This window comes from Sciurus vulgaris, assembly GCF_902686455.1.
Source record: "Sciurus vulgaris genome assembly, chromosome: 9".
In the NCBI taxonomy this organism is placed as follows: Eukaryota; Metazoa; Chordata; class Mammalia; order Rodentia; family Sciuridae; genus Sciurus; species Sciurus vulgaris.
Genome location: NC_136469.1, coordinates 17,497,133 through 17,509,496, shown reverse-complemented (window position 1 = coordinate 17,509,496; position 12,364 = coordinate 17,497,133).

Here is a 12,364-nt window from a genome sequence, read left to right as displayed (position 1 = left end):
TAATTAGCAAATTGAATTGATATAATTAAAGAACAGAGACTAAGTGTTTTTTCATTATACTTAATAATATAACAATTTTCCCCATAAGAGTTTCCCTGATTTTACATTTTTTAAGATTCTGAGTAGTTTTAAATAATGTTTTTCCTAAGATATTTAATAAAATGCAGAAAATGTATGTTTGTTTAGAATTTGGAAACTATTCTAATTAGGTTTCATGTAGGGATTTATTGAGTATTCAAATAATTACCAAATAATGAGCCTATTATGTTGGTATTTCCCATAATGGAAATATTTACTTTGTTCAAAAATATTGTCTTGAAAATACTTGTATGCTTTATGAGTTTGGAAATCATTGAAAAAAGTATTAGTAAAATTAAGGGAACCCAAAGTAGGTTAAAAAATTAAGTATGGAAAACAGGTTTTTTGTAATGTTTAATATATTTAAGCAAATAAATCTTTTCTACCCACATCCAAAAAATACAAAATTAAATATTAAATAAAAATTGAGGGGAAGTTGCAGATCCAGTAAGTTTATAGACTAAGTTACATTCCAACTTCTCAGTAAAAATATACATGTACTTCCAAATGTTACAAAAATAATTAATTCTTGTGTGTGTGTGTGTGTGTGTGTGTGTGTATACACACACACATATATATATATATATATATATGGTGCTTCTCAGTGCTTGAAAGGAAGAGGGAAGTCATAAGCAGAAAAGTCAGTGTAGGAAGTCGTGGGAAGGTTGGCTCAGATACTGGCCTTTGTGGAAAGACTCTAGAGCTTAGATACCTACCTAGGGCCTATAGACTAGGCTGTGGGTCTGAAAAGGTGAGCAATTGGAAATAAAATCCTTGCGAGATAGAATTAAAGGATACAGACAGAGCACCAGATCTCCAAAGAGAAACACCCATAAAACACTGGAATGCAGAACAGACAACCCCTGAGTGACCCAGCCTGTGTCCTTGTGCTCATGTCCTTGCCACAGCTTGTAGACTGGCTGAAAAAGAAAAAAAAAAAAAAAAAAAAAATCACAATGTAACCACATGGCATCTGGAGGAACCACTACTTCAGGGAGTATGTTAATGAGACACATGGTGTAGGAAGTCTATGATTAAAGCTTTTGAGGGCAAAGTGCAAGTGCAAGAAAAACTGGCATGAAATTGCATAACCCTATCCTGACCCATCTCCAGGTCAGCCCTCTAGCCACTGTCCCTCTATAAAAGTCGAAACCTCAAATCAAGACATGGTGACTCACTTTCTACCCACACTCCCATTCTTCGGTGTGTACAGTTCCTGTGTTATAAATGTCTTCCTCTGCCATTCATACCTGACATGTCCTTAAATAATTTTCTGTAACATGGTCAAGAATGGGAAGTTCCCAGTAGAGGTCTCCCCAACTTTTGGAGACTCCCTGGACTCCTGTGTGACGACACTCATACAGATGCAGGGACCATGGGGAGTTGCTCATGATGAGTAGTGAGTAAAGAACTGGAGAGTCACTTCCCTTTCACTGAGGGCAGTGGAAGGGAAGCGTGTCCCCTCCACTAGAGGTTGGGGAAATAAGTGACCAAAGACCCAAGCCTGAAGTGCAAGGTGTTACAAATTCAGAATTTAAGATGTTGAGGGAATCCCAAGGCTAAACAACAACAGCATGAAGGGGACAGTTCAGGGAACTCTCCAGATGTGTCCTGAGGAAACAAATGTGAACCACTTCTCAAGGATGACTCCTCATCTCAGGATCTCATAGGAAAACACATGAAACAACTAATCGTCTCAGGCCAAGTACACGTCCACGTGAAACCCTGTGCTAAGGAATGGAAACTTAAACATTAAGGAAAAAGGAAATTGATTCACTTTAAAGAAAGCAAGTGAAAGGATTTGTACTCATCCAAACAACCTGAGATGGTAGAATAACCTCAAGTTGTCCACAAACTCCTTAAATTTGAAATAATAAATAATATGAAGAAAGAAATAAAAAAAAAAAATACAAGCAGATATCAAAATAAAGCCCATCTTTGAAAAAAATAACTACAGGATTTGGAGAAGGACCTAATGAAATGTCTAGAAATAGGACATATGGCCATTAAGAACCAAGTGTATGCTTTGAATAACATTAAGATCAAGTAAACCATGGAAGATAGTGCATACAAATATGCAAAAAATTAAGGACAAATATTTCAAGGAAAATTTTCCTATTGCTTCTAAATGCTAAACCTTGGAATCTGGAAATGCTACCTTATTTGGTAAAAGGGACTATGCAGATGTGACTAAATTAAGAATTTGGGGCTGGGGAGATTATACTAGATTATTCATGTACACAGAACCCTAAATGGCAATCACATGTGTACTGATAAGAGGGAAGCAGGACAATATTTGAAAATGGAAGAGGTGAAGGAGATGTGATGAGGAAGAATGGAGGTGAACTGATGTGAGGAGGCTGTCATGAATGAAGGACTGCAGGTGCCTCCATAACCCAAAGGCAAGGAAACAGGTGCTCCCTTAGAGTCTTGTGTCTGATAAGTGACTTCACAAATGATAAGAGAATAAATCTGCATTCTTTAAGTAAGAAAACATTGGGAGGATTGTTACAGCAGTCATGGGAAACTAATACTCCACCCAATATATACCATTTGCTTACTGATTTCGTTTTTAAAGTTGTCTCCTTATTCCCCCAAAGAATCTATGTTCTGAGAGGGAATATTGCTTGCCATTAATAGTCCTGTTTATTGAATGTGCCTGACATAATGTAGCAGCTCATCAAAAAAAAAAAAATTCAAGGAATTTGTTAAAATCCCAGTGATTTAAACAACAAAGCATTCTTAAAATTTTGACACATGGAAATTTATAGTTTCTTTTTGTTTCAGTTATTTTAAATTGAAATGCCTTATGTTTCTTTCAGTTGGTATCACCTTTTCTATTTCTCAGTTATTTCAATAAAGAAAGTTTCTATGAATGGTCTCTTGCCAGGAAGACACACGATATAGTCAAGGAGGTCTTCTGTAATGGAAACCTTGTAAGAAGATATGAGTCCATGCAGCTCCTGTCTGACGCCTTCTAGAGGATATTCCACTGTGGTCTCAGGGTGTTCGGGAGGATTCTAAAACTCTGAATAAAACCTTTTACATTTCTGGTGACAAAATATTAGCAGCTCATTGTGTATTTTTCTATAAAAATAATAATGCAGCCTAAAGTGAACCTTGATTGGAAGAAAATGACACCATGACTAGGGTCTACAGTTAGAATACCATCCTATAATATTAATTTGATTGAAATTCAAATATGTGTAACTGAAAACCATCCATAGTTTAAAAATTAATCTCCCCACAGAGAACCTAAATAAAATGTTGGTAACTATTTAGCAGAACCATGATCTTGAAGTTGTAGGAGAGAGCTTCAGACTAATTAGTTTTGTAATTTGAAGTTCACTTTTTCTGAAGTCATTAATTTGAATTTTTTATATGGAAAGAAATAAAGGTATTAGAATGTGAAGGTACAAATGGTTTATGTGAATTGAGTTTTTCATTGACTTGTCTTCTGTTAATTAAACATAATTTGTTTTTTTATTATAACTTTTTCATACTCTGTTCTTGTGACTGTTGGCCCAAGTTCCTTCTTTTGAACCTAGTACTAAACACCTGATCTTAAATCATTTCATATTATACCCCATTTCGCTCATTGATTTGATAATATTGCCCATTTTAAAGAAAACAGTATTTTTTGAAAACTAATTTTAATGAGGTAAAAGTTAAAGTTTTCATGATCTCTGTGACTGTTAACACTACAATATAAACTATATCATCATAAATTATTGGTTTCCATTCTATAGTGCAAAGAAAATGTTTTGAGAATGTTCAGTTCTAGTTCCAATTTCAGCTGTACCTCTTAGTTGTTATTATGTCTCGGGAAAATGACAAACTTCTGTAGTATAAAGGTTTTGAAAATCCCCTCCCCCCAAAAAAACACATTGATTTTAAAGATACTATGTTCTAATTGTTTAGGTCCCTCCAATATTCATATATTTAAGCACTAACTTTCAAGGTCAATTAAGAGGGTGGGCCTTTAGGAGGTTGTAAGGACATAGGGATGAAGTACCCATGAACAGAATTAGTGCCCTTGTGTAAAAGACCCCAAGCAGACCTGTTTTCCCTTTTTCCATGTGAAGTTACAGTAGGAAGACTAGCCCTCACCAGACCCATAATCTGCAGGCACCTTGATCTTGGACTCTCCAGTCTCCAGAACTGAGAAATAAATCACTGTTGTTTGTAAAGCACACAGTTTATGGCATTTTTGTTTTTTTTAACAGTAACGTGAGTGAACCAAGACACGAATTATTCCTGTTTTGTTAAAGTCAGAGCTTTCTACTCCCAGCATAAACAGAGACATCCTCACACACTCATGTGTTCAGGAAAAAATGACAAGGAGCAGGCTAAGGAACTAGGGAGAGTGACATGGAGAAAGTGAAAGTCTATGCTGAAGTTCTTTAAGAGTCAGTAAGTGCTGTGGACAATTGACGCTGTCGTATGGAGAACTCCTAAGCCATAAACCACGTACTTCAGGATTCTCCGCTTACGGGAGAAAATACGAGTACTTTATCCACCAACTCCCAAGCTCTACTGGTCAAGGGTTACCCCACAGGATACAGATAACTTCCCCACATTTCCAGATTAAACATGCACAAGTGTAAGGTGTCCCAGATGTAAATGGTTGTCAGGTTGTACCAACTCAAACATAGTTATCATAAAAATGATTGAAATTAAGTTGAGTCCGGCAGATATTATAGGAGGCAGAAGAGGTGTCTGCTACAACTGGAATATCTAAAACCTAGCACGGATTTGGGCACCTAATAGCATCTAATAAATTTTTGTGATGAATGAGTCAATAGTTGGAAGAGGTAGCATCTACGGAATAGAGTTGGTTATTGTGAGATTGTGTAAGCAGTAGTGTTAAATATATGAGAAAGAGCTGCACAAGTTTGTTGAGTTTGAATAAAGATGCAAATGAAGTGATTGCTTTTTATTTTGTAACTACCTTTAAAGGACTCTTAAGACCTTTCCTAATTGATGACAGAATAACCTGATCTAGTTTATTGAAGTAAGATCAAAGGAATTTACATGATATTTTGGAGTCAGGTTTGCTGTGGAGTAGATAGGTCTGAGGCCATTCTCTCCTACTGGAGTTCATAGAGCACTGTTCTGAAAATGTGGAGGATTGACTACGGTTTAGATCTGTAATGTCCCCCACAGTCTCATATTGAGAACAATTTTCAAGGAGTAAAAGTTTATTACTCAAGTGTCAGAGGTCCCAGAACGTAAATGGTTGGCTCCATTGTTCTGGGTACCAAGTGAGACAGAACATCATGGTGGAAGAGTGTGAGGAAAGGAGGAAAGCATTTCAGGAAATGGCATCAGGAAGCAGAGAGAACTCCACCCTTCAGTGACAAAATATATACAGAAAGTCATGGGCCGGATCACCACCTCCTCCAGCCATACCCTAGCTGCCTGCAGTTACCAGCCCTTAATCCCTATCAAGGGATTAATGCACTGATTACATTAAAATTATCGTAACCCCATCATTTCATCTCTAAACTTTCTTGCATTGTCTCACACATGAACTTTTGGGGGACACCTCATATCCAAACCAAAGTCAGAAAGTTCTTAAGTTATTGTGCTAACATTTCATTCCTTTATATGTAATTGTGCCTTTTTATTTGAATTTTCAATATTGAACAAAAAGAATGCCATACATAGGGTTCACTAAGACTTTTTATCTAATCAACAGCAGAATGGTTTTCTTGTGGTATATTCACACCTGCTCCTAAGTATTTTGAAGCAGAGGAATTTAATATGTTATAATTAGTATAGAACTAATTTATAGTTTCCTTTTCTGATAATATATTAGCATTGGTAATTATTCTGAAGATATCTACTTGCTGTTATTCAGACAAAATTAAAAGTTAATAGAAGGTCTTTATAACACTTTGAGTAGTTTGTTATAGTTACCATAACTTCCAAATCAATTTTTTGTAACATATGACAAGTTATTTTCTTTATAATATATTCAATAAACATTACTTGATACCTCTTTTCTTTACATAAGTTTGGTACAAGTCATTAAGCTAAAAATGCTAGGAAAGACTTATAATCATTGATTGCCATGGCACATGCCTATAATTCCAGCTATTCAGGAGGCTGAGGCAGGAGAATCACAAGTTTGAGGCCAGTCTCAGCAACTAATGAGACTCTGTCTCTAAATGAAAGATGAAAAGGGCTGGGGATGTGTCTTGTTGGTAGGGTGCCCCGGGTTCATCCCCCAGTACTACAGAAAACACCACCACCAACAACAAAAACCTCCCAGTCAAGTTTTGACAGCAATATGTGGGTGTGATGAAAGCATTATTTTTATTCTCTTTGTGATTTCCTGTATTTTTGAATATTATTTGTTGTTTTCTCTTTTTGCATTGGACTTTTGTTACCTTTGTCATTAGAAAAATATTATGAAAGACACTACACTCACTTTGACTTTGGGCCTTCCAACTTTTTCTCTATTTAACTGGCTCCTTTCTCTTTTTATTTCTTGGTTGCAACAACTGATCTAAGTGTCTGTGTCATCCACCTGCCTGAAATGCTACTCTCTGCAGTCTGCAGCCACATTGCCCTCTCATGGCTCATGATTTTAGAGACAATGTCTGTGCTCATAACATGAAATATGCTGATGAGTCCTGGCACGCAGTGGGGTGACAATCCCTGCCAACATCAATTGGCAGGCATCATTCCTCTCCATCCTCTCAACTGGCTCTGCTTGCCTCCCCGTGCCGACTGAAACTGTCATTTTCTCGAAGCCCCCATGGTTGCAAATTAGCTGTTGCTGGCAAAAGTTCACAGGCTGTTTCCAGGCATTAATTTATGATCTGTGCATCTATTTACTCCATGCAACCAGGATAGCCCGGAAGCTCTTCTGAGTTTAAATCCTTACTTACCTGTGCAACTTGGTTGAAAAACCAAATCTATGTTGGTGTTTAGCAAATCTGTCATTTTGCATCATTAATGGGTTCCTGTGATTTGGTTCTCCTCCTAAATGCCCTTATTTTATTCATTGCATTGACTGGGTTTATGTGCAGGCAGGAGGCACTTTGTATGTAGAGTTACCTCCCTGTGATCCTGAATGGTGACAGTATTAATAAGACAAAGATGGAATCAAGATCCCAACATTTCTCCTACCTCACTTATAATTTTGTTAATTATTTAGGGACCTGGGTAAGAACTGTCATAGTAAAAGCAAAAACAAAAACAAAAATCTACTCTAATGCTGATGATTTTCACAAGTTTTTTCCTTTTAACTACTTAGAAAATGCATTAAAATATTACCACTTGTGGAAATAGTTTAAGACAACATTTATTTATTATGTTATGAAAATAATGAGATAAACATGTCAGCTTTCCTACGCACACCCCTAGTCCCTGCCAGAGTCCCTGCAGGCCCACAGCAGATGTTCAATAAATGGTATGTTGAGGACTCTAGGAAGACACAACCACTCATGGAAGAAACTATTTCAGAATTTGTCATTCCAAATTATCAACTCAATAATTCTCTTTAAAAACAGATATTACCAAACATTTGAGTTCGGGTAATTCTTAAGGTTAAGGTGAAGTCTTGGCATATTCTCAGTATCTCTGTTTTTCTTTCTCATGCATACACACATATACAGACTTGAAATTATAGAAAAATATTTGGAATTTCTTTTTAAATTAACTCTTTTATGAAGCAGATATTCATTGAAGTAGTTAATGATCAAAGTAATCTGGATATACACAAGAACAGGGTTGGCCGGGCCCCTTCATTCAAAGAGCTTATGTTCTGGTGGGGTGCTTCAAGATAAACTTAGTATTGGGATGCATATCAGTCTATTTTGCATTACTACAATGAAACACTCAAAGCTGGGTAACTTTATAAATAAAACAGGTGTCTTTTTAAAAAATATATATTTTAAGCTCAGAGTTCTAGAGGTTCAAGGATCTATACCCAAAGGTGATAAAATCAACATACTATAATGACAGCCACATCAATGTTTATAGCAGCTCAATTCATAATAGCTAAACTATGAAACCAACCTAGATGCCCTTCAGCAGATGAATGGATAAAGAAAATTGTGGTATATATACAGAGTGGAATATTATTTAACCTTAAAGAAGAATTAAATTATGGCATTTGCAGGTAAATGGATGGAGCTGGAAAATATCATGCTAAGTGAAATAAACCAATCCCCCAAAACCAAAGGCTGAATATCTTCTTTAATAAGTGGATGCTGATCCATAGTGGGCAGGGGCTAGGAAAAAATGGAGGAACTTTGGATTGGGCAGAGGGGGGTGAGAGGAGGGGAGGGGGATTGAGGTGGAAAGGATGGTGGAATGAGACAGACATTATTACCCTATGTACATGTCTCATTGCATGACCAGTGTAACTGTATTGTGTGCTGCCAAAGGAATGAGAAGTTGTGCTCCATTTGTGTACAATGTGTCAAAATGCATTCTGCTGTCATGTATAACTAATTAGAACAAATTAAAAAAAAAAAAGAACCTGTGCCGGGTGATAGCTTTCTTACTGGCAGAGTCCCAAGATGCCTCAGGGCATCACATGACAAGAGAAGAGACATGTTTGTCTTCTGGTCTCTTTCCCTCTTCCTGTAAAGCTACCAATATTCAGTCATGAGGGTTCCACACCCTGATGAATTTTTCTTATCCTAATCTTCCAAAATTCATACTTCTGAACACCATTTTTGGATTAAATTTCCACTTTCTTAATACCTCACAATGGGAAATGAAGTTCAGCACAAGAATTCTTGGGGGACACACTCAGGCCGAATCTAAACCTTAGCAGGATGGGAAGGAAAAATGTCACATTGAAATCATAGTATAGGTTCAAAGCTTCCAAAGCATTTAATGCTACTTCATTTTAAATCAGTGAGGATTGCTGCTAGTTAAAACTAAGTACAAGAATGAGATTACCATAAATAGTTGAATGTTGTCTATTCGTGTTAGACAAAGTAAAAAAAAAAAAACACAGTCTTTGCTACTAAAATATCTTAATAAACTGTGTTTTTAAAGTTGGCAAATGCTATGTTAATCATAGAATGATAAATTTAAAAATGGGATCATTCTATAATCCTATTCACTATGCCTTATATGTATTCAAATAAATGTTTTAAATAAACATCCTGTCCAGCATTTGGTTACTTTGTGAGAGTCATAATTTTTCCCTGAAGTTCTTTAGCAGATTTCTTTTTATACAGAAATCTGCCTTCTGGCTTTGAATAATAATCAAAGCAAACAAAAATATAATTCCTTAGGCATATGCCACGTGATGAGAAATAGTCTTCCCTATTCCCAAAATAGGAGAAAAATATTCATCTTTTTGCAGGTGTAAGTTAGCATTGCCAATTTTAAATGAAGCCCATTTGAAGGCTAGGTTAGATATCAGCCATTAGTATAACAGAGCAATTAACACTGCTCTCAAGATAGAAGAGCAAATTGCTGATGCAAGACTTTGTAAATGTTGTTCAATACAAACTGAAATGTGTATCTATACTTACATATACATATGCACATATATCTATATGAGTATGTAAGGGACGGAAATACACAGGCACACAAATGTGTACGCTTGCTACATTTGCCATTATGCAGATTTCCACTAATTCTCACAGAGTGATAAATGGACAGGTAGGAAAAATAATCTGTGTAGTTTATTTCTTGTGATGAATGGTTAAAGTAGCCCATCTTTTGGAAAATGAATTTATATTATGGCTTAAAATGTCTTTCCCAAAGCCAGTTTAGACGTTTTTTGTTTTCAATGATTTGAGAAGTGGTACTGGCCAACTGATACTGTGGAATAAGGTACCAAAGGTATTTAGAGGGTAATGACCTTGTTTATGAGGGGAAAAGAAATTTTATTTGTCAGAAAACATGAATGAGACAACAGATTGCAATACCCAAATCTTGCTTTGAGTATCTGCCTCGATTTACATTGGAAGAATCTGGTTGTGGAAAAAATTTACCTCGTTTTTCTAGTGTAAAATTTCAAGGGAGTCTTCTGTTTAATAGACAGGCTCTTAACAATAGAAAAATAAGAAGCCAGTGTTTCTGCTTGCGACGGTAGGCCTCTGCATATGGTGGACCAGGACCTACAGGTGAGAGGTGAATCAGGCTGAGGGGCAAATAGGTTATGGGAAGTCAATCTGGAGATGTAAAGTGCCTTCGTATATTAAGGAAGAAAAATCACTTTCAAATAGCAGTAAAAACTATTGAAATATCTCATGATTTAGAGATAATTAGTAAAGAGAAAAGAAGGAACAATAGTATTAGAGGTGAGTTTGCAGAATGTTAAGAGAATTGCCAGGCTACCTTATGAATTCATGTTACCTAGGAAAGTATAACCTGAGTGAAGTAATGGACTCCCCAATGAATAGGTAGCCAAGGACTGAGGGCCATTATCATGCACACTTCATAATACATGTGAATTATTTTTTTTAACCCCAAGTGGGTAAAACTGCATTCTTTTTACATATCTATGTGAATGCCATTCAGAACAAACATTATCTTGTAACTCAGAGAACTACTTTTTGAAACGACTCCTGTTTACAAACTGTGTATTCGCTGATTTTTTCCATGGAGGTTTTTGTTTGGTTTTGTTTTCTTTGCTTACTATCTGTCCTGGTTGTTGATGATAGTGTTGCGTCTATTCATAGTTTTTTGGAAGGTGAGGAGCTTTTGTGGGGTGTATGTCCCTCACTGTTTTGATGTTACATAGGAAAATAATTTGATTATTGATAAAGATGAAACAGAACTAGATCCCTACTTCTGTTGGTAAAGACTAATGAAAGAGTCAGAGATGAAAATGTGCTCAGTAGGAGGCCTCAGACTTGGCTCCTCAGAGGACTAAGGAGAGAGCTGACAATAAACAAGAACACAATTTTGTCACTGTCTGCTATTAGTCATTTGCCTCCCTACTTGACGTGTTTTTCGTTTTGTCTGTTCTGACAGAAACTCTGTTTCCAACCTATCTACTATCCTCGCTTATGTCCTGTTATCCCATGAATTTTCTTTAGGGGTCTACTCTCCTCTGTTTTAGACCTAGACTGTGTGTCTTAGATATGGCCGAACTCATTAAACTTTGTCCAGGTACTCTTAAAGATTAGCTGAGGGATGAAACCAATATTCAAATATTCAAAAAGGTTGACATTTATTGGAAAACTTTTCTGCTTCTCCAGGCCTACCCACTACCCTTTTTAATCTGGCAGTGAGAAATACATGGGAAGAGCATCCTTCAGCACAAAAATATGAATAAGAATCAGAATCAATGTGTAATATATATATAAGACAAATTCCTGGTGATATTTAAATTTTTTATTATTTTTTCTAGTTAATCATACATGACAGCAGAATGCATTTGTACACTTTGACATATCATACATAAACTGGGTATAATTTCTCATTTTTCTGATCGTACATGTTGTAGAATCACATTGGTCATGCAATCTTATATGTACACAAGGTAATAATGTCTGTTTCATTCTACTATCCTACCTATCCTCATATCCCCACCCCTCCATTCGCTCCCTCTACCTAATCTAAAATAATTATTCTTCCATAGCTTTCCCCCACCTCGTTGTGAATTAGCATTCACATATCAGAGAAAACATTCGACCTTCTGTGCTTTGGGATTGGCTTATTTCACTTAGCATGATATTCTCCAACTCCATCCGTTTACCAGCAAATGCCATAATTTCATTCTTCTTTAAAGCTGAGTAATATTCCATCATATACAGGTACCACATTTTCTTTATCCATTCATTTATTGAAGGGCACCTATATTTGTTTCATAGTTTAGCTATTGTGAATTGCTGTTATAAACATTGACATGATCATGTCACTGTACTATGCTGATTTTAAAGTCCTTTGGGTATAAACAGAGGAGTGGGTCAAATGGTGATTCCATTCCATGTTTTCTGAGGAATCTCCATACAGCTTTCCATAATGGTTGTACCAATTTGCAGCTCCACCAGCAATGTATGAATGTATCTTTTTCCCCACATCCTCGCCAGCATTTATTATTCACCTGTATTATTCATAATTGCCATTCTGATAGGAGTGGGATGAAATCTTAGAGTATTTTTGATTTGTATTTCTCTAATTGCTAGAGATGTTGAACATTTTTTCATACATTTGCTGATCAATTGTATTTCTTCTTCTGTGAAGTATCTATTCAGTTATTTAGCCCATTTATTGACAAGGTTATTAGTTTTTTTGGTGTTAAGTTTTTGAGTTCTTTATATATCCTAGAGATTAATGCTTTATCTGAGGTACATGT